General features: G+C 40.5%; 1 long non-coding RNA gene across 2 annotated transcripts in view; it reads right to left on the bottom strand.

Moving 5' to 3' along the window:
- LOC129620799 (uncharacterized) overlaps positions 1 to 24,272 on the bottom strand; it is a 173,614-nt gene that overhangs the window by 61,322 nt on the left and 88,020 nt on the right. Inside the window, exon 4 of one of the 2 annotated variants that reach the window (XR_008698715.1) lies at positions 16,674 to 16,688. The exons of the other annotated variant lie outside the window; for it this stretch is intronic. This is a non-coding gene — a long non-coding RNA (uncharacterized LOC129620799). Of the gene's footprint in view, positions 1 to 16,673; positions 16,689 to 24,272 lie in introns of those variants that run through there. 2 annotated transcript variants of the gene reach the window in all.

The raw sequence follows: 24,272 nt of genomic DNA, 5'->3' as shown, positions 1-24,272 counted from the left end.
AAGACTCTGAAGATCAGGTGAGAAGGTGATGGCATGCCACTCCAGTACTCTTGCCTGGAAAATCCCATGGACGCAGGAGCCTGGTGGGCTGCAGTCCCTGGGGTCGCTAGGAGTCGGACATGACTGAGTGACTTCACTTTCACTTTTCACTTTCACGCACTGGAGAAGGAAATGGCAACCCACTCCAGTGTTCTTGCCTGGAGAATCCCAGGGACAGGGGAGCCCGGTGGGCTGCCATCTATGGGGTCGCATAGAGTCGAACATGACTGAAGTGACTTCAGCAGCAGCAGCAGCAAGATCAGGTAGTTTGAGAATGTAGCCTAGCATTTGGGGGCCCAATTTGCATAAACATCTCTCAGAAATAGCAACAAGAGATAAAAGTGAATCAACATTGATTTTAAAACCCATATGATAGATCAAAAATAGTCCACTGTCCTCAAAGAAATTAGACAAGAAAGAGAAGGAGCCAGAAGTAGAGAAAGAAAAGAGGAAAAGGAAGAAGAGTAGGTATGAAAGGATCACAGTTCTCAAAATGAAATTGTAGTGACAAAAGGTGTGTGTACACAGCACACTTACAGGTCCAAACTCTGCACTCAGAACAACTAGGTTCAGCTGGAATTCTTCGCTGGAGTCTGCACAGGAGCATCAGAGGAGCAAGAGCCACCTCCCCGGGAAGGAAAGGCACTGCGCCAGGCTGGAGGCAGCTGGAGATGAGAAGGAAGCGGAACCAACACTCCCCTCGGGGCCTCACCGAGCAGAAGACAAACCAGGGTCCTCATTATCGGAACTATACTAATTCCTCTTTGATTTGGCCTTTTTGGGAAACAATTAGGAAACTCACAACATCTACCTCATTGGGTTATTGTGAGAATTCAATGAAGAATTCTGGATGGGTTTACTCTTTCCTGTACACTGTGTTGGGGATCACAAACAAAACAATCCAAGATGATAACAGAATGACAAGCCAAATGCAGGCTACTTTAGAGAATTGCAGCGGTAGCTGAGTTTTTCTTAATTTGTATGCTCAGGGTGCTAAGAGTCTAGTTCTAACTAGGGAAACCTTTTCAGATTGTGATCTGGTATCCTGGGGCTTCTGGTCTCCACATATGGTACAAGCCTGGAGACAGAGAAAAATGAGATCAGCAACCTGCAAAAGCATGGGGTGGGAGTGGGGGGTCATAAACAGGAAGCCTTTGAAAATGTCTTATAATCTCTAAAAATAAAAACGCCTTTAGCTACTCGCTGGAGCATTCCAGAAGCTGTGCCTCTGAAGAAGGACAAGGCACTCTTTAGAGCTGACAGTTTTCAGGAGTCAAACAGTGTGAAAATACAATTTCTATTCTTACACAGCAAACTCCAAAGCCTCATGACTGTATCCAGGAGCAGAAGAGGTGCCTGCATAGCTCTGCTATTTGCTGGCCTGCAGTGAAGGGCATTGGCGACGACAAAAGGTATTTTCCCTCCTGCAGCAGCAAGCAGCCCATCTGTTATCCTGCCCCGGCACAGTGCCAGGGAAATCCTTCACGAACTAGAAGCCTCCTGCCAGAGATCCCTGGAAACACTCCCCAGACGATTCTGCCCACGCGCAGGAGCGCACACTTCTTCCCAGCCTGCCTTTTTGTAATTTTCCTTTTTATTGCTCCAGAGAACAGCGCCTATGATTTAAAAGTAGCAGGAGGGTCTGCCTTCAAAGTTGTCAGGAATTTTTCTCATTATTTTAACCCTAGAATGGCAATGATTGCCTCGATTCAGAGATACATATGGCTAAGGATGGCGTCTTGTGGACAAGCTCACTGGATGGGGAAGCTCATCAAAGCTGTCTCCATGCTTAAGCAGAGACCCTCCAAAGATCACTGAGACATGTGAACTGCATAGAAACAGCACCCCTATGGCTGCTGGCTAGACTGCTGACACAGTCACCTGTCCTGCTGAGGGCCAGGTTGCAAGGACCTAGAGCTGAAGTGACAGCTCTGGGCACCTGAGCAGGGAGGACTCCCCCCTCCCTTGGGCTCCAGAAAGAAGGAGGAGAGGGAGCCAGGTGCATTCAGAGCCTTGTGCATCCCATGGGTTCAAAGGTGAGTCCTCGGAGGGGGACAAATGCAGAATTGTCTCAGGTTTGGGGCACCCAAGACACATTTGGTCATCATCTAGAGGCAGGCATATGTACCTCTAGCCTGCTTTGGAAGGCTTCTGTGCAAAATACCTATTAGCTTCCCTACTGCTTGGCTTTGGGGATACAGAAATCTCTCCACCCACCCGCAAAGCGCTGCTTTCCTTGTGCTTTGCTTCAAGAGTTAATTCAAGTTTTCTCTGACCTGATTTGTGCTTTGGGGAATGCTGGAGAGCTTTCTGAAACGTACTCCATCAGCCTCGGGTTTGCCTCCACAGATCAGATTGTCAGTCTGTTGCAATCAGCTCTGCCTCCTCAGCCAATGCCTGTATGTGATGCTTCTCTGTAAAAGTGACAGTACCCAGCCAAGGCACCTGGCAACCTGTGGGACACCAGGCACAGGAGCCAGGAGGATGCTGGCAGGCTGTCCCTGACCTTCAGAAGTCCCTGGCTTGTGCTCTGAGTCACAGCACTGAGTGCTGCTTTCTTCTTTACCTCGCTGCCAATTGCTGGTAATGATCCGGGGAGGGAAAGCCCTAAGTGAAGTCACTTTCAACAGAGAAACAAGAATAGCGCAGTAGCACCACCATTCTCAAGCGGGCAGAACTGCAGGAGAGAAACCGAAGGAAATCCTGGATGGATAAACAACAGTCCTTTTGTTAGTGCCTAAATGAAACCTTTGCCCACATCCATCTGACAATGCAGAAAGAAAGAAGTCGTGTAACCCACTTTATAACTATCACAAAACAAGAGGAGGAGAGTTTTTACTGATCTGTTGAAGATAATTGATTCAAGCAACCAATCAGGATATTCCAGTAATAAAACTACAAGAGGATTTTTGGCCTTTTGGTTTTCAGTATTTTGATTATCTACACAGATCGAAACAGTTGTATAATGGGCAGATCTTCATTTGATTCTGTATAGACACAGCCTTCTATGCTACTGAAGGAAACTAAGAATAGAATTCCTTCTTTTACAAACTTAAAATTTCAGCTCCATCATTGCAGGTACAATATATTTTTGTATAAGTAGGCAAGTCAACCCCCACGTCCTAGTGCTCTTTGGCACAAAGCATATTACATTTTCAAAACTGGGAGAAAGTCTTTGAGTTGAGAAGTCTAAAGAACAACGTTTTAGGGGAGGGATGGATTGAGAATTTAGGATTAGCAGAGGGAAACTATTATATATAGGATGGACAAGAACAAGGTCCTACTGTACAGCCCAGGGAACCATATTCAATATCCTACAATAAACCATAATTGAAGGGAATATGAAAAACAATGTATGTGTATATGTTTATATATACATATACATGGGCTTCCCCGGTGGCTCAGATGGTAAAGAATCCACCTGCAGTGCAGGAGACTCAGGTTTGATCTTTGGGTAGGGAAGATCTCCTGGAGAAGGAAATGGCTACTCACTCCAGTATTCTTGCCTGGAGAATTCCATGGACCGAGGAGCCTGGTGGGCTACAGTCCATGGGGTCACAAAGAGTCAAACACAACTGACCAAATAACACTTCACTTCACATACATATACATACATATGTATACACACGTACATATATAAAATTGAACCACTTTGCTGTGTACCAGAAACTAAACTAAACTAGTCATCATTGATGACCAGCTTCCCAGGAAATGAAAACAACAAAAAGCAAGTGCTACATGGGGGAGAAATGGCCCTTCTGAGACGTGTAATGAGTAGGAGGCCAGACTGCATTATTATTATTAATTCATTCCTTAGCCCTGCAGCGGGGAGCCTGCAATTACTGAACAAGTGAAGTAAAACAGTACAATGGAAGACTTGGGTATGTGTCATTCCTCATTTCTTCACCCCAACTATCATGGCTTTTTAAGAAATATACAGACAATCTTCTGCAAGAGGATGACTGGAAAATGGGGCTACTTTATTAATATTTCCAAGTAATTTATCTTCAGATTTACTCATAATGTCTTTGTTCTGTCCAACTTGTTTTAGTTCAAAGGACATAGAAAAGGGACTGTACACAGATCTTCCCCTGTTTATTGCGCTTTCTCGCTGACATTTTGCTAGGTACTTTATATGTTTTGTCTCATTTTTATACATCTACCAGTTCTATGAGTTGGGCATTATTTAAAAAAAAAAAATAAGGAAGAAGTATGGGGCTTCCCTAGTGGTTCAGATGGTAAAGAATCTGCCCACAATGTGGGAGACCCAGGTTCGATCCCTGGGTTGGGAGGATCCCCTGAAGAAGGAAATGGCTACTCACTCCAGTATTTTTGCCTGGAATTCCATGGACAGAGTAGCCTGGCAGATCCATGTGGTCACAAAGAGTCAGGCACAATTGAGCTACTAACACTTTTTCTCATCACGTTCACTAACTTCAGACTAGACAACAGTCAGTTCAGTCGCTCACTTGTGTCCAACTCTGTGTGACCCCATGGACTGCAGCACACTAGGCCTCCCTGTCCATCACCAACTCCTAGAGCTTACTCAAACTCATGTCCATAAAGCTGGTGATGCCACTCATCTCATCTCATCCTGTGTCGTCCCCTTCTCCTCCCACCTTCAATCTTTCTCAGCATCAGGGTCTTTTCCAATGAGTCAGTTCTTCACACCGGGTGGCCAAAGTATTGGAGTTTCAGCTTCAATATCAGCTCTCCCAGTGAATATTCAGGACTGATTTCCTTTAGGATGGACTGGTTGGATCTCCTTGCAGTTCAGGGGACTCTTGAGTCTTCTCCAACACCACAGTTAAAAAGAATTAATTCTTCGGTGCTCAGCTTTCTTTATAGTCCAACTCTCACATCCATACATGACTACTGGAAAAACCATAGCTTTGACTAGATGGACTTTTGTTGGCAAACTAATGTCTCTGCTTTTTAATATGCTGTCTAGGTTGGTCACAGCTTTTCTTCCAAGGAGCAACTGTCTTAACTTCATGGCTGCAGTCACCATCTGAACCAAGAAAATAAAGTCTGTCACTGTTTTCATTGTTTTCCCATCTATTTGCCATGAAGTGAGGGGACCGGGTGCCATGATCTTCATTTTCTGAATGTTGAGCTTTTTTTTTTTTCCTTTGTTTTTTGAATGTTGAGTTTTTTGTTTTTTTTTTTTAATTTTATTTTATTTTTAAACTTTACATAACTGTATTAGATTTGCCAAATATCAAAATGAATCCGCCACAGGTTTACATGTGTTCCCCATCCTGAACCCTCCTCCCTCCTCCCTCCCCATTCCATCCCTCTGGGTTGTCCCAGTGCACCAGCCCCAAGCATCCAGTATCGTGCATCGAACCTGGACTGGCAACTCATTTCATACATGATATTTTACATGTTTCAATGCCATTCTCCCAAATCTTCCCACCCTCTCCCTCTCCCACAGAGTCCATAAGACTGTTCTATACATCGGTGTCTCTTTTGCTGTCTCGTACACAGGGTTATTGTTACCATCTTTCTAAATTCCATATATATGCGTTAGTATACTGTATTGGTGTTTTTCTTTCTGGCTTACTTCACTCTGTATAATAGGCTCCAGTTTCATTCACCTCATTAGAACTGATTCAAATGTATTCTTTTTAATGGCTGAATAATACTCCATTGTGTATATGTACCACTGCTTTCTTATCCATTCATCTGTTGATGGACATCTAGGTTGCTTCCATGTCCTGGCTATTATAAACAGTGCTGCGATGAACATTGGGGTACTCGTGTCTCTTTCCCTTCTGGTTTTCTCAGTGTGTATGCCCAGCAGTGGGATTGCTGGATCATAAGGCAGCTCTATTTCCAGTTTTTTAAGGAATCTCCACACTGTTCTCCATAGTGGCTGTACTAGTTTGCATTCCCACCAACAGTGTAAGAGGGTTCCCTTTTCTCCACACCCTCTCCAGCATTTATTACTTGTAGACTTTTGGATTGCAGCCATTCTGACTGGTGTGAAATGGTACCTCATAGTGGTTTTGATTTGCATTTCTCTGATAATGAGTGATGTGGAGCATCTTTTCATGTGTTTGTTAGCCATCTGTATGTCTTCTTTGGAGAAATGTCTATTTAGTTCTTTGGCCCATTTTTTGATTGGGTCATTTATTTTTCTGGAATTGAGCTGCAGGAGTTGCTTATATATTTTTGAGATTAGTTGTTTGTCAGTTGCTTCATTTGCTATTATTCTCTCCCATTCTGAAGGCTGTCTTTTCACCTTGCTAATAGTTTCCTTTGATGTGCAGAAGCTTTTAAGGTTAATTAGGTCCCATTTGTTTATTTTTGCTTTTATTTCCAATATTCTGGGAGGTGGGTCATAGAGGATCCTGCTGTGATGTATGTCAGAGAGTGTTTTGCCTATGTTCTCCTTTAGGAGTTTTATAGTTTCTGGTCTTACGTTGAGATCTTTAATCCATTTTGAGTTTATTTTTGTGTATGGTGTTAGAAAGTGTTCTAGTTTCATTCTTTTACAAGTGGTTGACCAGATTTCCCAGCACCACTTGTTAATATAGATCAATGGAACAAAATAGAAAGCCCAGAGATAAATCCACGCACATATGGACACCTTATCTTTGACAAAGGAGGCAAGAATATAAAATGGATTAAAGACAATCTCTGAATGTTGAGTTTTAAGCCAAAGTTTTCACTCTCCTCTTTCACTTTCATCAAGAGGCTCTTTAGTTCCTCTTTGCTTTCTGCCAAAAGGATGGTGTCATCTGCATATCTGAGGTTATTGATATTTCTTCCAGCAATCTTGACTCCAGCTTGTGCTTCATTCAACCCATCATTTCACATGATGTAATCTGCATATAAGTTAAATAAGCAGGGTGACAATATATAGCCTTGACATACTCCTTTCCTGATTTGGAACCAATCTGCTGTTCCATGTATAGTTCTAACTATTGCTTCTTGACCTGAATACAGATTTCTCAGGAGGCAGGTATGGTGGTCTGGTATTCCCATCTCTTGAAGAATTTTCCACAGTTTGTTGTGATCCACACAGTCAAAGGCTTTGGCATAGTCAATAAAGCAGAAGTAGATGTTTTTCTGGAACTCTCTTGCCTTTCTATGATTCAATGGATGTTGGCAATTTGATCTCTGGTTCCTTTGCCTTTTCTAAATCCAGCTTAAACATCTGGAAGTTCATGGTTTATGTCCTGTTGAAGCTTGGCTTGGACTATACTACAAAGCTACAGTAATCTAAACAGTATAAGTTAAGCATTATTTCATCTGTTGTGCACTAAATGAAACCAAAGCACATGCTTAGGTTAGTAGATAGCAGAGAGGTCCTTAATTGCCTGACCTGTTAGGCTGAACACTCCATGAGATCAGAGACCACTTCACCACTGTTTCCAGTTATAAACATGACCCTTAGTAAATACACACACAGCACAGTTCTTGACACACAGTAGATGTCCAATTAATAACTGCTGAAGGACTAAGCAAAAGAAAAAGAGGGGAAAAAAGATTATCTTGAAAGTAGAAAGACTGCTGCTGCTGCTGCTGCTAAGTCGCTTCAGTCCTGTCCAACTCTATGAGACCCCATAGACAGCAGCCCATCAGGCTCCCCTGTCCCTGGGATTCTCCAGGCAAGAACACTGGAGTGGGTTGCCATTTCCTTCTCCAATGCAGGAAAGTGAAAAGTGAAAGTGAAGTCGCTCAGTCATGTCCGACTCTTAGTGACCCCATGGACTGCAGCCTACCAGGCTCCTCCATCCATGGGATTTTCCAAGAAAGAGTACTGGAGTGGGGTGCCATTGCCTTCTCCAGGGTAGAAAGACTAAGAAACCATAAATAAATCTTTGGTTAGCCATTCTTATTTTTTATTTTGATGATAATTTCTCAGCTCCCATACTTCTATTGGTTTTGAATAAATACATAAGGAAAGTTGAAGTTATTTTTTTCCCAGCCATCATAAGACATGAATAAAAGAACCCAAAATTGGCCAAAATTCCACAACACTCCCTACTAAAAAGGAAGGAGCCTCTGGACCCTGGGGATTAAGAGTTGCATGGAAATTGGGGTTTTTTTTTTAGAAATAATAGACTTACAGCACCAGAATAAATCTCAGTGTTATCTAGCTCACCTCCTAGCTTCAAACACAGAAACACTTAACTCAGCCAATACAGAACCTTGAGTCTAAGGAAAAGCAACTTCATACAAGAAGGCCAGCAAAGATAAGCCTCTAATTACAATTTTGTGTCAGACAAAGTTGGAAGAGACCCTCAGGGATCAACAGCCATTCATTTACTCATCAAATATTGGGAGCTCTGAATACTTTTTCTCATGAATATAAAAGCTAAGTGCCTTTTTTAAGAGCTTAAAATTTCAGTTGTGAAGTGAGAAAGGTCTATAGTAAAGAGATGCTATGTTCTTTCAATCTAAAAAGTGAGCAGCTATTTTTGTAGTATTTGAAGTCTATAGTTTTGCTAAAGTTAGTTAGAATCAGTGTCTCTCATTAAAGAATCTCAGGGACTGCTTACTGTAGTTCTATACAGTGGAAATCCCATGTGCTATGGAGTCTGCTCTGGGTCTGGTTTGCCTTCTCCCAAGGCTCAAGATTGAGTCTTAAGTGCCTTACAAACACTACTTCAGCTTCTAGTCAAGACCATGGCAGCCCCCAGGCAGTGCCACCTAAGTATGTGAAACCTGGGGTATTCTCAAGTCACTTCCACTGTCTCCCACAAGTCCACCAAGGAGCAGAGCTGCAGTGTTGATCTGTACCACATATCTCTTTCTGTGCTTTTACCAACCTTTCTCCTATTAACAAAGACACAGCTATATATTCATGGGGCTAGGGAGGAAACAGAGTTGGTAGACAGATTGTAGGGAGTATTCAAGTCCACCTTAGTATAAGTCTCTCCCAAGAGAAACCTGAGTCCTTCATGCAGTGCTCTCCTGGCAGGCTGCCCTACCTGTTCCCAGGCATGCTTACAGCCGACCAGCAGTGGGTATTCTCTCATCTAAAGTTGGGGCAGTGCTCCACGTTTTCGTCAGAAGAAGTGACAGGATAAACAGAATTTCAATCCAACCTCTTCTCTAACCACAAAGAAAAATTTGTTACCCAAGTTTTAGAAATTTCAGTCCCATATGCCAACACAAAAATGTCAGCCTTTGTCAACTGACAGAGAAAAAAACAAAATGCTTATGAGTGAAGAAAAAAGCTCAAGCAAATAATCAAACTGGTGCAGTCAACTGAGGCTATATTTAACAGATGGACACCAGCTTCAAAAAATTCTCTTGAATGTGTAATTTGTTTTAATATTGAGTGATAAATATCATAACTTATGTCTGAAAGATGCAAGTAAACATCATATAACATTAATAGAATAAAAAAATACCATTGATAGAAAGAACATATTCTTCATTCAATGTGCCATACATAGAGAACAGTGAATAATACAGGATATCAGGAATAAGAACATATTTGAGAGTCTCTGTTAAATTGTAAATTCTATTCAAACAAAACATATTATTATGCAAATGTAAAAGCTATAGTATAATACTTTGAAAATTAATGACTTCTTTCTATACTCAGATTTAATGAAGTAAAAAGGAAGTACCTAAAGAATGTGGCTACTCAGGAATAAATGTAAGTGCTCCAGTGTCATTTTTAATTATCTCTGCCTAATCATTCCTTCTTTTAGCACTTAGATTTACTTTTCATAAAGCTTAACCCTAGCACATCCTCACAGAGTATTATTTCTGCTTCTTCCTATTCCCTTTTCCCTTCTCCTCCTCTTCTTCTTTCTCCTTCTCTCTTCCTCCTTCTCCTTTGTCTTTGTCTTCTTCTTTTAATTTAGCTTGCTCCTTCCACATATTATTTAAAGGGAATAAAAAGATGAAACCAACTATAATCCCACAAAAGCCTGCCAAACTTAGTTTCTCTACTCATTCTTACTGCTTTTAAAATTTCTTTTTTCTTTTCTGCCAGTTTTCTTTCTTTCTTTCTTTCTTTTTAATGTTACTTTGACTCCTCAAAAACAACAAGTCTTTAAACCCCAGTCAGCCGAGGCTCTGAGAATACTTTCAGAGTTCTCTGAAGTTAGATCCAGTTCACCCTGGGACACTGGATTTTCTGCCAGTCACTAATCTTAATAATCATTATTGCTGCCAAAAATATAGGCCTCTTTTGATATAAATCATGGTAAAGGGCAGGAGTTGAATAGTTTTTAAAGTAATTGGTTTTCCAATTAAAACCACAGTCTCCTATGCTAAAAAGTCACAATGTTGAAAATCACTCTGTCAAAATAGACCTGGACTCTAGGGAAAAAAATGTATTTTTAGCTGTGACAAATGTTAATAGAAATCAGCATTGGAAACATTGGTGAATCATCGGACTGGGTGTTTGGAAGCCACCCCATTATAATGGGTATATAAACTGAGCAGCCTTCTTCAATAACACTCCAATTTATGACATTTTAATAGAAACAGAACACTGAAAGAAAGCTTAGTGATTTAATAGTTAAGCCCTGACTTTATTTTACATTTTTGTTTATCCAAAATAAGATCTACTTTTACTCCATTTAATTTTAAATGGATAATGAATTCATATGAGTTTACAGTATGAAAAAAATCTGGAAAGAGTCTTACCTCCCTTTCATCATCTCTCCAGTTTCCTTACACACTATGCCTGCCCCATTAAGTAATGACTTTTTATTCTATCAAACACTGGTTCCCCTAAAGTCACCAACACAAGCTATTGATAAGACAAAGCTGAGTGTTCTCTTTACTGCAGTAAAAGAGGATACTACATTGCAAAACTCTGTAGTATTAGGTCAAAATTTAATGAAAATTGGAAGCTTAGTTTAAGGCTTGTCTTTTAACACAATGACTTGATTGGAATTGCATAAGAATCTCCACACAACAGTCCAGGATTAATGAAATCATCAAAGTGAGGATTTTAAGAACTAAGAATTCAAAGAATCTTAAGGCACGAATGGTTGATGTTTTCCAGTGAAGAGTAGATAAGTCTTTGGGCAAGTTCCTGTAATGAACAACCTAGACATCTGCTTGAGCATAACTGTCCCAGAGGAGGAAGGAAATGCTATTGGAAACAGTGGGAAAGCAAAGGCATGTTAGTGTAGACATAAAATATGGTTCCCACCTCAGGGTCCAGGCTGAGTATGGGAAAAGATGGGCTTGGTTTTTAATTAGTTTCTTGTGTCTCCTTCCAAAGTTTCTGCATGCAAATAAGCTTAAGAATTAGTATGCATTCTTGTTCATCTCTTCTTTTAAACAAAATTGCACATTAGACACATTCTTCTGAATCTTGCTTTTTTGATTTAATATATATTGGACAACTTTCCATATCAATAATGGAGTACAGCTGTGCAACATACAGAGGTACCGACATTTATATGACCAATCCCCTACCGGGTTGCTGCCAAACTTACAATAATACAAACAATGCAGCAATGGATGTCTTTGGTAAATCTCTCATTCACAATCTGAAGGATTAAATTGTGGAAATGGGATTGATCTAAATGTATATACATGTGTAATTTCTGACAAATATTTTCAGTTGACTTCGCTAGGGCTTGTACCAATTCACCTCCCTACCAGCTCCCATTTCATACACTCAGACTGCAGCCCAGAAAGATCAAATCACCTGCTTAGTTCACCCAACCTGTTAGTGAACATGAGGCTCTAACACCCAAGTCTCATAAATCCCACTCCAAGTTTCCTATTTTCCTGAATTTTTCAGAATATGAGGTTGGCCAATGCTGACCCCCAAGAATCCAACTGGGTGATCTCTGAAACCTCTTGATTAATGTCCAGTTTGGGAAGCCCAAGGGTATTTCCTAATCTGCACCTCCTAACCCAGTTGAAATAACTAAGTGGATCCCACCAGAAGGAAAAGAGGGCAAAAAATACTTAAGTGGAAGATAAGGAAAAAAATCCATGAAGGAGCAATAACATAAGAGTCACCTTGTGCTATGAGACAGATTGGCTGTATTAGTGTGTGTCTTTAAAAATAGCAACCTCATTAACAAATGCAGTAGTAATTTGCATTTTCAGACTTTAAGAACCTACTTGGTTTAATACAGTCTCCATCTCCTGCCATCCAGGTTAGTTTGGCATCATCCTTTATACTCTAGCTCACAAAAATAAAAGCCACTACATTAATTTTGGAAGTTGTAAAACCCCATATGCACAGATCATTAACAGGCTTATTTGTTTGCTTGATCTGCCTCTGTCTGGCCTCCCAAACCTTGGCTGTTTTAGATCAGTTCATCAAGAATCAACTCCCTTGATAATAATTTGGCTAAAGGACCAAAAAGGCCATAAAACACCCAGTCTCCTGCCATATCCAAACATCTTTGATTATCTGATTCTGCTAAGTCCAAAGTTAAGGTTACAAAGCATGCATTTCTCCCGGATCTAAAAGAACTAGAAATAAATACTGAGTGTTTTACATAAAGGAGGCATTTAGAAAATGTAAGCTGGTAATAAGGTCTGTCCTTAAAACAATTAAAAAAGACGATACACCTCATTATTAGCAATGAACATTTGTTTAAAAAATGGGGCATCTCCAGCTGGGGCAACCACCTGTACTAGAATTACAGGGAGGAGGGAAAAGGAAGGCAAGAGGATTGACTGGTGACTGATTCGCCAGACTCCAAAGGTCCCAGTTGGAGTGGAGGCCCCAAATGCATTTGAGCATCCCCAGTAAGCCCTCTGTTTGTTGTTACTGCTGCTGTTTGGGCTGCACTGTGCAGTATGTGAGATCTCAGCTCCCCAGGGATCGACCCCATGGCCCCTGCAGTGGAAGTGTGGAGTCTTAACCACTGGACCACAGCGAACTCTCCAATGAGCCCTTTGAACCCTGAGTAGGACTGACATGCAGGGAGACACAGAAGATGAAGAGATGTTCCATGACTGAAGTGGGGAAGGCATCTCATGGCAGAGGCAGGCACAGAGGCCTGCCTATCTGTAGATCAAATACTCAAAAAGAGAGATTGTCTTGTGCTAACAACACAACGAGCAGCAACCTAAAGGACCTCATTTATTGCAAATGAAACACAAATACCTACACAACTAACAAAATGCTTTTAATCCAATACATAGTAATTAGAGAAAAATCAGGAGGCAAAACGCCTTCTCTTTTCCTTACCCGCTAAGCCAGACATAGTGCCAAGTTCTAATTTGAGGGTTATGACTTCAATGAGAATTCTGTAGCTAAATTATATTGCTCCAGGTTTTAGATCTCCAAAACATCTGGCCTAATAGTATGCATGTTCTAGTCTGGATAATTAATTTAACTAGCTGTGATTCTTCACTTTAGTGAACAGAGGATGAAGGAAAATGCAGAATTTAACACATATACAAAAGTTGTTAATTTCTTAAAGTTTCAACCAACCAAAGATAAAACAAATAAGTTGCCTGCACTGTTCGTACATGAATATAAAGATGTGACTTTGGAGTGGTGAGACTTTTTTATATGTGGGGTGTGAAACTTTTCCTATTACTTTATGGTCATATAAACTTCCACACCTTTCATACAAATAGCTTGATGATTGCCTTGTAGGGTTTTGTTCCTTTAAATATCTAATTAATGTGGGCAGTTCCTCATCATACAAACATTATTTTTTTTTTTGGTGTGTAGATGACATGTTCTTAGTCTCCTCCTTAACTTCAGGCATTCCACTGCTTTTAAAAACTCCAGCAAAAAGCAGATTTCAGGAGGAGACAATTTGATTCAATTTATGTTAAAGAAATTAATGGAAATAAAAGCTATGTATATATTTACATATATGTATGTAAACAAAAGAGAACTGTCTGGAAACTTGGCAGTATTTCCCTCTGTTAAAAGAAATGAGATAATTGGAAGGGAGAGATATTTTTCATTTCAAATATTTAATGAAGTGATAATGTATTTATATATTACTTATAAGAAATGATCTAAAATAAAACTTACTGATTAAATTTCAATTATAAAATAAAATTTCAGTCTACACTGCAAAATTTATATGCTTAATTGTACTCCCCAAAGAATATAATCTCTCAGAAAAACTTTTTTTGCATGTAGAGATATAATTGGTATCAAATGGAATAATCTGAGAAAAGAGTTTTTGTTTTTTTTTAAAATAAATGCTTAGAAAAGTTCAGTGGCTATAGACACTGGATCCTTTTGTCACCTGTATTCTGCTGCCATGAAAGAGGAATATTATCTATCCTAAGTGCTTTTTACTCAACCCCTCATTCTGCATAGTAGAGATTCTGTACAATCAGTTCCAATCAAGTTTGTTCCCATGTTCTTTTGGATTCTTTCAAAGAATGTTCTTTTTTCAAAGCCAGTATCTTGTGCTATTAACCTTTGAGCATCCCTTTGCTAGAGCTGCACATCAGACTGTGTTTGATCAGAGCATTCTGATCGCTCTCCCCTCAACCTATCAGTCCTCTCTTATTGCTTTGCTTGGCTCTTTGCCAAACTTTTCGAGCAGCCAGCCTACACCAGGAGGTCTAAATAAACTGTTCTAAGAGAACAAGGCTTTAAAAGCATTTCCCTGTATTTGATCAGGAAACCCACTTATTCCTCTCCTCCAAGGACAAATTAAATTTAAAAAATCCTGTAGGCCATCATCTAATTCTATTCATCTAGGATTCATTGAGTCTTGAGATGTTTAAGACATTCAAATAGATACTGTAACATCTACAATAAGATAATGTTTCTGTCCTCAAGAAGTTTACAATCTACCAAAACTAAATCATCATCCTTTAATTCCACAGCTTACCTGGTATTATAATGTATGTACTCTTAGAATCTTTGCAGAATTTTTTTTCCCTTTTCTATTTCAGTAAAACAAATATGGCATAAAATTTACCATTTTAATTATTTTTAAGTGTACAATTCAGTGGCATTAAGCACAGTCACAGAATTGTGCAACCATCACCACTATCCATTTCCAGAACTTTTTCATCAGTCCAAATAGAAAATTCTGTACCCATTAAATGATAAATTTCCAACCCCCTCCCCCCCAGCACCTGCTTTCTGTCTCCGTGAATTTGTCTATCTTAGGTATCGAAGAGGAACTAAAAACCCTCTTGATGAAAGTGAAAGTGGAGAGTGAAAAAGTTGACTTAAAGCTCAACATTCAGAAAACAAAGATCATGGCATCTGGTCCCATCACTTCATGGGAAATAGATGGAGAAACAGTGGAAACAGTGTCAGACTTTATTTTCTTGGGCTCCAAAATCACTGCAGATGGTGATTGCAGCCATTAAATTAAAAGATGCTTACTCCTTGGAAGGAAAGTTATGACCAACCTAGATAGCATATTCAAAAGCAGAGACATTACTTTGCCAACAAAGGTCCATCTAGTCAAGGCTATGGTTTTTCCAGTGGTCATGTGAGAGTTGGACTGTGAAGAAGGCTGAGCGCCAAAGAATTGATGCTTTTGAACTGTGGTGTTGGAGAAGACTCTTGAGAGTCCCTTGGACTGCAAGGAGATCCAGCCAGTTCATTCTGAAGGAGATCAGCCCTGGGATTTCTTTGGAGAGAATGATGCTAAAGCTTAAACTCCAGTACTTTGGCCACTTCATGCAAAGAGTTGACTCATTGGAAAAGACTCTGATGCTTGGAGGGATTGGGGGCAGGAGGAGAAGAGGACGACAGAGGATGAGATGGCTGGATGGCATCACTGACTCGATGGATGTGAGTCTGAGTGAATTCCGGGAGTTGGTGATGGTCAGGGAGGCCTGGCGTGCTGCGATTCATGGGGTCGCAAGGAGTCAGACACGACTGAGCAACTGAACTGAACTGAAGAGGAATCATATGGTACTTGCCCTTTGTGTCTGTCTTCTTTCATTTAGCATATCATTTTCAAGGTTTATTTATGTTACAGCATATATTTCAATTCCATTCCTTCTTAAAGCCAAGTAATATTCCTTCATATGTATTTTTTATTTTTTTTTTTCATCTGTTGATGGACACTTGAGTCATTGCACCTTTGTGACTGTTTTTTTTTTCTTATTAAGGGAATCTTTTTCATATTTCTACAATATGTATATTTGGTTTAGTTTGAGAAACCCAGATCAGTCTTTTTCAAGTGTCCTCGGCCTCTTTGATATGGATACAATGCTCTATACAATGAAAAACAAGTCACAGAGAAGTAAAATCATGTGTGCAGTGGGCCTCAGCTTTAACAAGGCACAACTTCTTCTGCTGGTATGCACATTTCCATCTGCTACATGCATGCACACTACACACACATACCACGTGTTGATGTCTGGTGAAAGGCATGTTAAGTTCTATTTTATAATTAAAGAAGGAACATATTTTTCACTGGATCTTATAACAAAATTTGCCAAGGAGCATGAAGAGGATGGTATGCTGCCTATTTCTCTTCAGATCTTCTAGGTTTGACCCCCTACTGGAAGACTAAGGATTATAATATAGAATATTCTTTAGAGATTTTTTGGTGACATTTTCAAGATAAGCAGAGTTGCATCAAGGCTCAAGTGACAATATGCCTCCGAGCTTCTGAAACAAATCCAGCATTAAGGATTTCAGAGACTGAAGACCATCAGCAAGCACAGACAGAACTGTCTTCCTGGTGGGCAGTCACAGGGGTGGCCTTCTTCCTTCTGCTAGCAGCTCTGAGGAATAGACATGGCTAGAACAAGAGCAGGGAAAGAACCCAGATGTGACACGGTGCTCACAGGTGACAAACTGCTGTGGGGATACACATGAGGCATCTTCTGGGAAAATATTGGTAAATACTTTTAGGAGAAATGAGATTCTGCTAATATGTGGTGGGAGTATTATCTGATGCTACAATGTCTTTGGAATATATGTTGTTGTTGTTTAGTTGCTAACTCAAGTCCAACACTTTTGCAACCCCATGGACTGTATCCCACCAGGCTCCTCTGTCCACAGGATTTCCCAGGCATGAATACTGGAGTGGGTCGGCATTTCCTTCTCCAGGGGACCTTCCCAACCCAGGGATCAAACCCTCATCTTCTGCATTGTGAGGTGGGTTTCTTACTACTGAGCCACCAGGGAAGCCCTTGGTACATACAGGCCTGCTTCCAGGCCTACTGTAAGCCTGATTCCAGCTTTTGAACCATCAAATTCTAAGTCTACATGAACCTGAGTATATGTTATAGGCACCTCCTAAGAAACTCTTTGGCATTGCCTTTCTTTGGGATTGGAATGAAAATGGACCTTTTCCAGTCCTGTGGCCACTGCTGAGTTTTCCAAATTTGCTGGCATATTGAGTGCAGCATTTTCACAGAATCATCTTTCAGGATTTGAAATACCTCAACTGGAATTCCATCACCTCCACTAGCTTTGTTCATAGTGATGCTTTCTAAGGCCCACTTGACTTCACATTCCAGGATGTCTGGCTCTAGGTCAGTGATCACACCATCGTCATTATCTGGGTCGTGAAGATCTTTTTTGTACAGTTCTTCTGTGTATTCTTGCCACCTCTTCTTAATATCTTCTGCTTCTGTTAGGTCCATACCATTTCTGTCCTTTATTGAGCCCATCTTTGCATGAAATGTTCCCTTGGTATCTCTAATTTTCTTGAAGAGATCTCTAATCTTTCCCATTCTGTTGTTTTCCTCTATTTCTTTGCATTGATCGCTGAGGAAGGCTTTCTTATCTCTTCTTGCTATTCTTTGGAACTCTGCCTTCAGGTGCTTATGTCTTTCCTTTTCTCTGCTTTTCACTTCTCTTCTTTTCACAGCTATTTGCAAGGCCTCCCCAGACAGCCATTTTGCTTTTCTGCATTTATTTTCCATGGGGATGGTCTTGATCCCTGTCTCCTGTACAATGTCATGAACCTCAGTCCATAATTCATCAGGCACTCTATCTGTCAGATCTAGTCCCTTAAACCTATTTCTCACTTCCACTGTATAATCATAAGGGATTTGATTTAGGTCACACCTAAATGGTCTAGTGGTTTTCCCTACTTTCTTCAACTTAAGTCTGAATTTGGCAATAAGGAGTTCATGATCTGAGCCACAGTCAGCTCCCGGTATTGTTTTTGCTGACTATATTGAGCTTTTCCATCTTTGGCTGCAAAGAATATAATCAATCTGATTTCGGTGTTGACCATCTGGTGATGTCCATGTATAGAGTCTTCTCTTGTGTTGTTGGAAGAGGGTGTTTGCTATGAGCAGTGCATTCTCTTGGCAGATGGTGCTTGCAGCCATGAAATTAAAAGACGCTTACTCCTTGGAAGGAAAGTTATGACCAACCTAGATAGCATATTGAAAAGCAGAGACATTACTTTGCCAACAAAGGTCCATCTAGTCAAGGCTATGGTTTTTCCAGTCGTCATGTATGGATGTGAGAGTTGGACTGTGAAGAAAGCTGAGCACCAAAGAATTGACGCTTTTGAACTGTGGTGTTGGAGAAGGCTCTTGAGAGTCCTTTGGACTGCAAGGAGATCCAACCAGTCCATTCTAAAGGAGATCAGTCCTGGGTGTTCTTTGGAAGGACTGATGCTAAAGCTGAAACTCCAGTACTTTGGCCACCTCATGTGAAGAGTTGACTCATTGGAAAAGGCTCTGATGCTGGGAGGGATTGGGGACAGGAGGAGAAGGGGATGACAGAGGATGAGATGGCTGGATGGCATCACCGACTTGATGGGCATGAGTTTGAGTGAACTCCAAGGGTTGGTGATGGACAGGGAGGCCTGGCGTGCTGCAATTTGTGGGGTTGCAAAGAGTCAGACACGACTGAGCGACTGAACTGAACTGAACTGAAACTCTGGATTTCCACTGCCAACAATATAAAGATCATTATTTTTCAGAGTTCTATACTAAATCTGCTCTAAGTGACAATATTAACCAGCTGTTGATACTATTTGCCACACGAAAAATAGTGGACACGCTGAAAATGTCCTTAGTGTCAATATAATTTTTAAAGTAAAATGAATAATGACAAAAGATGGTAATTTGGGGCTCTTCAAAGACATGACTATAAGGAAACAGTCAATCTGTTTCAGCAAGAGACATACAATACATGTCAAATATAAAGTGAGGTATATTCTCAAACTATTCCTTATTAAAATGGGGGTGACTGTATAGCCATGTCTAGGCAATGACTTATATGATAGTGAAACTCTCTATTGTTTTATTTTACTCATTTAGAGAAGACATATAATTAGCCAGGGAGGGCAAGGCCATGCTGTGACGATAAAGTAGCTTCGAAGTCCATGTGACTTGACACACTCGTTTATTTCTCTCACACGACCTGTCCCTCACAGGTTCACAGACCTCAGTTCCATGCGGTCACCCAGGAATCCAGGATGCTTGCGTCTCCACTATATTGTAATTACACCATGTGGAATATGTCTTGTCAACAATAGACAGGACTACAAACTTGTGCACAGATTTTTCCCTACCTTAGGTAGGAAGAGACCCAAATGCTGCCCCCATATTGCATTGGCCAAAACTCTCCACTTAAATTCATCTAATTGCAAGGGGGCTGGGAAGTATAAGAAAGGAATGCAATATTTGGTGAGCTTTAGTCTCTGCTCCATTAACTTGACATGACCTACGTCAGTCTTTGTTTGGAATGTGTAATAGTGGTCAGCTGACAGCCTGTGTTTTAAAAGGAAAAATAAAAAATTTAACACAAATTGAAATTTAAAAAATTTTTGTAAACAAATTTTTAAAGATAATTTGAAAGCAACCCAATGAGTAGTTACATTGTACTGATCTCATCTACACACTGAAAATAAATTTTAAAAATATTTTGATAATTGGCAAAACTAATACAATTATGTAAAGTTTAAAATAAAATTTAAAAATAAAAAATAAATTAAAAAAATATTTTTTACTGTTATACAAGAGAGTACTTATGACTCGAGATAGTGTCTGCTGACAGCATCATACATGGATTCAGAAAGATATCTTCACAAGGCAGAAGTGACACTTTAAACACCATGAGCCCAAAGGCAGCACAGTCAGCCAGTGTGCAGGAGTGTGCAGCAGTCGTCTCCCTGTGAGCTCACCCCTCCTCCGCCTCCTCCACACCACAGCTTGGCACCAGGTCTGGGGCAGCCAGGTCCTTGGATAAGAGTGCGTCTGTGGAGGCCATCCATGCTCATGGGGCTTTGTGCAAAAAGGAGCATTCACAGCAATGGTGTTTTCCAAAGAAACCTCCATACCACCACCACCTCCTCTACTTTCTCGATCCTTGAAGTGGGTCAGGGACTCCAGAGCCACAGAGTTGCTTCAAGACATTTCCTCTGAAAGTCTGCTCAAGGGTGATGTGGCAACACACTCTGGAGCTTCACGTTTACCCAACCCCGGGGTTCAGTGGGATCATCCTTTTTGATGCAGTTACATAAAAGACTGGGCAAGGCCAGCTGGGTCTCCAGTCAGAGGGCCAGGGCTTGGTCTCCTGAGAGTCAGGGGTCCTATACAAAGGATGCTGAAGCAGAATGAGCCAAAGATACAAAAGGGCCTTGTGTTGAAAGGGCCAAGTCAAAAAGTCAGAAAATTAAGACAGCATACAGTGAGCAAGGCGCAGGGCAGGAGTGGCATGATGAACATGGGAAACAGAATCAAGATTCAGAATCTGGACCAACGTTGGAACAGGAGCAACTTAGGGATCAATGAGATTTGGAACAATTTCAGTAAGGCATTCTAGTACATAAATGAGATGGAAAACCTATGCTGGAGACCTTGCACTTTTTTCCTCTATTTAATTTCCTAAAGCGGGTTAGCTCTCTGCTTAAGGTACACTCAACCAAATTCTCTAGAAATTGCAAGAAGCCCTCAGAGATTTCCATAAGCTAAACAACAGAAAGAGTCCCAGCACTGCCTCTTCCCCCTCATAGGAGAGCAGCAATCCCAACCCCAGGAGCTGCCAGCTTTATAAAGTCTTGTGACAACCAACCTACTTGGAAAGAATAGGTTTCTATCCTCACAACCCATTCTTTCCCACTGCTACTCCAACACTGGCCATTCCTGCTCTTGAGCACATACCAAAAGGCAGCACTTGAACGGTCAGTCTCACCAGCAACCAGAACCAGCGACAACCCAGCTCAGCGTGTTTTAGTAGCAAACTCTTAATACTGCTGAGAAAATGGAAACCATCTGCTGTTCTCACACCCAGCCAGAAACTGCCACTCTACATGTCCAAATGGTCTGACTGAACTTCTGGACCACCAGACACGAGCTCCCTAACAGAATAAAGTCAGACAAGATGTCTTTTTGGTATCAAGGGCCACTGTGATTTTCCTGCTTTGTGTGCAAGTTGGATGACTTGCAACAGACTTTGCAAACAACAACTCCACAGTTCATAGCTAATGATACAGCCTTAGCATTCATTTTTATCTTATAGAACATGGCCTCACCTTCTTCATCTCTCCTGATTTCTTCTTCATCTACCTATCTGTGTATCGTCTATCTATCTGCCTAACTACCTATCAATTTATCCATCTGTCCAGCCATTCGCCCATCTCCCCATGCACGTAACTACATATCTCCTATCTATCTATTTTCCTGTTTATACAACTTCCTTTCTGTATTGGTTTCCTAGGGATGCTGTAACACATACCACAGACTAAGTGGTTTAGAATAAATATATTTTTTCACAGTCCTAGAGGCTAGATGTATGAAATCAAGGTTTCAGCAGGGCTGGAGCCCCCTGAGGATTATGAAAGAGAATCTAAGCGGCCTCTCTCCTAGCTTCTGGTGGCTTGCTGACAATCACTGGCATCTTTACCTATGGATGTAGCACTTTGATCTCTTATTTCACCTTCACATGACATTCTCCCTGTATGTGTCTGTCTCTGTCTAAATTTTTCCTTTTCATAAGGACATTGGTTTAGGGTCCAGGCTAATAACTTCATCTTAACTTGATCATCTGTAAAGTCCCTATTTCCAAATAAGGTCACATTCACAGGCACTGGGGATTAAGACTTTAACACACTGGGGAAGACACAGTTCAATCCATAACACTCTGTCCAATGCAAGGTTCTCCAACTTTTCTCATCAAGCCCCATGTTAGAAGGATAAAGAGAAACCACAGCCCCTTGGCTTCACTTATTCCCATATATAAGTGGCAAATGAAGCCAGTAATAAGAGTGAATATAGAGTTTAGGAAAATTACATACAAATTTACATTAGCAATAGGACTATGGGTGATTTGTATCTGAATTATATTCATATTTAAATACCTAGTTTTAAGAAAATTATTGCATCAACACAAACTTAAGGTTAATCAATAAATCCACAGAAAATTTTAACTGATGTACAAATATAAGCTAAAAATTATTTATAATTAAAAAACTAGAATAAGAGTGATACAAAGCAGTGAACCACTCAAGACCACACTGGTGACTGATAGGTGCCTTGATAAAAGAGTCCTTCCTGAAAAAATTTAAAAATCCAATTGTTTGCATTTGCACTCTGCAACAGGACCTTTGCAACAGTGCTAAACCTTATGGGACCCAAGTTTCTTAAAGAATATTGAAAAATCATGCTGAGTCAACTGTAGAAATGCCAGAGTTTTTGCAGACATCCAGGTGACCATCCATACCGGAGTCATATAAATAACACCCTCTGGAAATACACATGGACCACAACTATGATGTCATATAAACTAGCCCTGAGAAACACGCCAGCTTAAATTATAAAAATAAAATATTTTCATTCTAATGCCAAAGAAAGGCAATGCCAAAGAATGCTCAAACTACCACAAAATTGCACTCTTTTCACATGCTAGCAAAGTAATGTTCAAAATTCTCCAAGCCAGGCTTCAACAGTACATGAACCAAGAACCTTCAGATGTTTAAGCTGGATTTAGAAAAGGCAAAGGAACCAGAGACCAAATTGCCAACATCCATTGGATCATAGAAAAGCAAGAGAATTCCAGAAATACATCATTTCTGCTTTATTGACTACACTAAAGTCTTTGACTGTGTGGATCACAACAAACTGTGGAAAATTCTTCAAGAGCTGGGAATACTGGACCACCTTACTGCCTGCTGAGAAACCTGTATGCAGGTCAAGAAGCAACAGTTAGAACTGGACATGGAAGGACAGACTGGTTCAAAATTGGGAAAGGAGTACATCAAAGCTGTATATTGTTACCCTGCTTATTTAACTTATATGCAGAGTACATCATGCAAAATGCCAGGCTGGATGAAGCACAAGCTGGAATCAAGATTTCTGGGAGAAATATCAATAACCTCAGATATCCAGATGACACCATCCTTATGGCAGAAAGTGAAGAAGAACTAAACAGCCTCTTGATGAAAGTGAAAGAGGAGAGTGAAAAAGCACAAAACTCTTAAAAGTTCAAATTTCAAGCCAATTCTACCCTTATCTCGCACCCCATGCCTACACCAAAAAGTCATAACTCTTCTGAGTTTTGCCACATTTAGCTGATGAGACTCACCAAGACTCCTATGAATTTCCATCCTCCTGGCACCACCCCAGACTTGTTCTTCCTTCTAAACACATCAGCACTTTCTTTGTGATTTAAGTTACCATGCTCCTACTTCCAACAGAGAATGAAAAAGATGATTTATCATTTTGCCTTTAATGGGTACAAGAAATATTGAATTCTTCTGGCCCAAAAGTACATTTCTCACAGGGGATCATCTTAAATCTTAATTACAAGTTTATGTATTATTCAGGCAATGCTAGAAACTTAGCTTTGGGTTAGCACTACACCATTAGTCTTCATTCGCTCCTTCTTGGATTTTCCCCTCATTTCCAAATGATGGTCATTCCGGTCTTCTTGCCTCTTTAATTACACTTCAGTTACAATCACCTTTTCCCCAGAGCGCCTGACTTTCTCTGGCAGAATGCCCATGACTTCTTCAACAAAAGGGCTTGACTCTCCACTGGGCTCCTTGCTGACAAGCGTTATACAAACGGGCTATTTATTGCAACAGAAGTGATCTCTCATAGGGAAGGGTCAACGACTTAATACAAAGAGAGTTCTCTTCTCACAGTGTACATTTGAGTACATACACATGCACACACTCACACATTCTATACACACATTCAAAGATTTTTAAAAAGGCAGACAACTCTTCACCAGTTGCCAGATGTGGCATTTATTGGCTTTATTAAAAGCCTAAGATTTGCATCAATAGCTAATACTTGTCAAGAGCTTTCTGTGCAAGGTTATCTCACTACACACCTGAGCCCTTTAGCACTGCTCTCTGTACCACTTTATGGCTTCCCCTTTATGTCTTCAGGGTGCTCTCTGCACTTGATTC

The sequence above is a fragment of the Bubalus kerabau genome, chromosome 10 (assembly GCF_029407905.1).
Source record: "Bubalus kerabau isolate K-KA32 ecotype Philippines breed swamp buffalo chromosome 10, PCC_UOA_SB_1v2, whole genome shotgun sequence".
Classification (NCBI taxonomy): domain Eukaryota; kingdom Metazoa; phylum Chordata; class Mammalia; order Artiodactyla; family Bovidae; genus Bubalus; species Bubalus kerabau.
This window is presented reverse-complemented; position numbering and strand designations above follow the sequence as displayed.